Below are 3732 nucleotides of genomic sequence, written 5' to 3'. Positions count from 1 at the left end.
TCCTTTCAAGAAAATCAAGAACTCAAGTGTCCCAATCCAAGAAAGCTTTCAAAAAAGTTGTTCTCATTCAAGATTTAAGTATTAAAGGTATGTGTGATGTTTGGCCATGGTCCTTTTTCACCCTTGGAGTCCAAGAATCTATTTTAATGTTTTAAATCTTGCATTTACATATTTATAAAGAGTTATCTCCATGAAGCTTTTATGAATTTCGATTATACATGATGTTTACAAGTGTTTTTTGTTAAAAGTAGCCCTTACACATTTGAAGCATGAAATTTCCATATTAAACCCCCAATTTATGGTTTTAATGTTATAAATATGTTATTACATGTTTTAAACTATTCCCATGCTTTAATTCATGAACCTCATGTGTTTAATGAAATATCTAAGAATTAAATTTTGAACAATGATCCATTGTATGGTATTTAAGGCTTTATATGTCCTTATCGTTATTTCCATTAAATATTGGGGGTTATGAATAACCAAAATTTAATTGTTTATGTAGTTTCCAGTAATTACAGAATGATTTTAGATAAACCATAAACATCGTTGTTCAGTTAGTTGTTATGTTCTGTCTTGGCTCAGTTAAAGTTAGGTTAGTTCAGTAATCAGTGTCTTTCAGTTGGGAGTAAAACTTAGCACCGAGTGAACATAGGGATGGTGTCTCCCCCGTTAGTAGGCATGAGAAGTTAGTAGTAGTCCCTTGGTTTCAAACCTAAAGCACCACCGTACACTTTGAGGGGTCCCCCGTAAGTTAGGCATGTCACCTTCGCCCTTTGAGACATTATATTAGTGGATACACAAAACCAAGGTTAGTACCCGTGGCATGGTACCGACACCCTTCCAACTGAGGTTACAGGTTGGACCCTGATAGTACATTGGGGCATGTCGGTTATAGCTATCTCCCACAATCTCAGTTTAGAATTTAGTACAAAGTTTATTTTCAGGTTTGCTTGACCATAGCATACATTTACAAGTTACTAAGTTATTAGTGTTTTAGTATTTCAGTTTACAGAACACATAGAACATATTTTATGCGTGGTCATGCATTCTCAAATTTTACAGTTTTCATGTATTTATACTCAGCTATCTCATGCTATTCAGTCAGTCATTATCTCATGCATACAACCAATGCATTTTAGCCTAACCTCATCTCATATGCCAGTACATTCAAAGTACTGACCGTTTACTCGTTTCTTGTTCTATGATGTTTAATACCATAGGTTTGGATGCTTAGTTTCCTGACCGTGCTTAGGTTGATCAACTTATCAGCAGTAGTAGTAGTGGTGAGTCCTCACCCTTCAAGGACAGGTTTATCTTATATTTCTACATATTAGTAGTTTAGTTATTTAGCTGGTCGGAGTTAGTTGTTGATTTATCCCATCAACTCCACAATTAGTCAGTTTTAGAGGCTTTTAGACATTAAGAAAGATAGTCAGTTTATCAGTTATTTTTATTAGTATTTTTAGTATGTTTCCAGATGTTCAAAACTATGATTCAGTATTATTTTCAGTTTCTAAAACCTTATGGCATTATTAGCTAATTTTCTGCATGTCTTCATTTTCAGTATATTATTTAGTACTTATAGTAGGTACCAGTTCATGGGTTAGCTTGTTGTTTTTCGGGACCATAAGTACTTTATGGCATCCAAGTTGTATTTTTGGGGAATTACATGCAGGGTTCAAACACTTTCCTAGAATATACTCTCTATGTCTTTAAAATCGCTTTTCTTTGCTCTCTAGACCTAACTATTTCCCCCATTTCTTGTTCTTTTGACCTTGCTACTTGGCTCCTCATTTTCGACAACTTTTCTCTTCTTGGGATCAGATCCATCAGATACTTTATTTTTTTCACAATAATATGTTTCTACTTCATTTCTACAGGGCTACCAGACTTTGAAATGGAGGACCTCGTTCTTCCCGAGACATGAATTTCTTGTCTATTTTTCTCTGTTGCTGCATAAACAACAGGATTAATATTCTTATACTCTCTAACCACTATAACTTCAACATTCTCCTCCTCCACTACAAACTTTTTGTGTCTTCTTCTCTTAGTGGTAAAAGATTTTCTAGCATCCATAGCATCAGCTAACAACTTCTTTTCAGATCCCCTAGTGGAATAGGATCTAACATCTTTTACACAAGAATCAATCACTTTATCCTTGCCTTTACTGTCTCTTTGTTTTCTTCAAAAGACATCTCAAAGGTGGTTCATACTTATCCTCCTCATTTGGAGGTAGCACAATTTCTCCATCCTTTGATACGTTATCCTTTCCACCTACTATTTGTTCTTTTGTACTAACGGAGCTATCCCTATTTAGAGATAGCGTCTAACTTCTGATCTCTAACTGCCTCTTTCAGCTTAACCAAACTAGGATCCCTATCTTGTTTTTCTTTCACTTCAGCAACTATTGAATTCTGACCTATTCTGAACCACTCACTACCTACAACTGAATCAACCAATCGAATGCCTAATCTAGCAAGCTGATGAACCTTATTGACTAACTTCTTCTTATCCTCCATAACATGAGCAACACTGACCATCAATAACCTGCTAAGGGCAACTGCCACTACATTAGCCTTTCTCGGATGATACAACACACTCATATCATAATCTTTTCAAAACTCAAGCCACCTTCTTTGGGTAAATTCAGTTCTTTCTACATGAACATGTATTGCAAACTTTTATGATTAGTGAACACATCCATGTGAACCCCATAAAGATAATGTCTCCAAATCTTTAGATAAAATACAATAGCTTCAAACTCAAGGTCATGGGTAGGATAATTCTTTTCATAGGGCTTAATTTGTCGAGAGGCATAGGTTATGACCTTACCTCTCTGCATCAATACACAACCAAGACCAACTCAATAAATATCATAAAAAACTAATCTATCTGAACCATCTAGTAAAGTCAGGACTGGAGAGGAAATGAGTCAAGTCTTCAACTCCTGAAAACTCTTATGCAAGAATATAACCACTGGAATTTGTATTTCTTATGAGTCAATAGAGACATGAGGGATGAAATAGAAGAAAACCCTTTAACAAACCACTTGTATTATCCATCCAAACCTAAGAAACTACTTATATCTGATGGAGAGATGGGTCTGGGCCTGTTCCTCACTACTTTGGTATTTTAAGGGTCAACTTTAATACCATCACCAAAAATAATATAGCAAAGTAAAGATACTGATCTTATCTAAAAATTGCACTTACTAAATTTGGCGAACAACTGATGATCTCTAAGGGTCTGCAAGTCAATTCTTAGATAGTCTGCATGATAATTTTTATTACTGTAATAGAAAAGGACATTATCAACAAAGACTATGAAAAACATGTCCAAGTACTACTTGAACACCCTGTCTATTAAGTCCATGAAAGCTGCAGGGGCCTTCGTTAGTCCAAAAGACATAACTAAGAATTTGAATTGACCATACCAAGTTCTGAAAGCTGTCTTAAAGATGTCATATCTCTGACTCTAAGATGATGATAGTCGTACTTGAGGTCTACCTTAGAAAAATAGATGGAACCCTGAGGTTGGTTGAACAAGTCATCAATTTTGGGAAGCAGATACTTATTTTTGATTGTGACTTTGTTCAACTGATGATAATCAATGCATATTTTAAGAGATATTTTACTGATCTTTCAACTCCTTAAGCTTGTTAAAGCCATTTTATTGGGTAAGATAGAGATAGGTTGGGTATTTGGAAGTAGATCTATTTTGAAGTCGATT

The sequence above is a fragment of the Capsicum annuum genome, chromosome 6 (assembly GCF_002878395.1).
Source record: "Capsicum annuum cultivar UCD-10X-F1 chromosome 6, UCD10Xv1.1, whole genome shotgun sequence".
In the NCBI taxonomy this organism is placed as follows: domain Eukaryota; kingdom Viridiplantae; phylum Streptophyta; class Magnoliopsida; order Solanales; family Solanaceae; genus Capsicum; species Capsicum annuum.
This window is presented reverse-complemented; position numbering follows the sequence as displayed.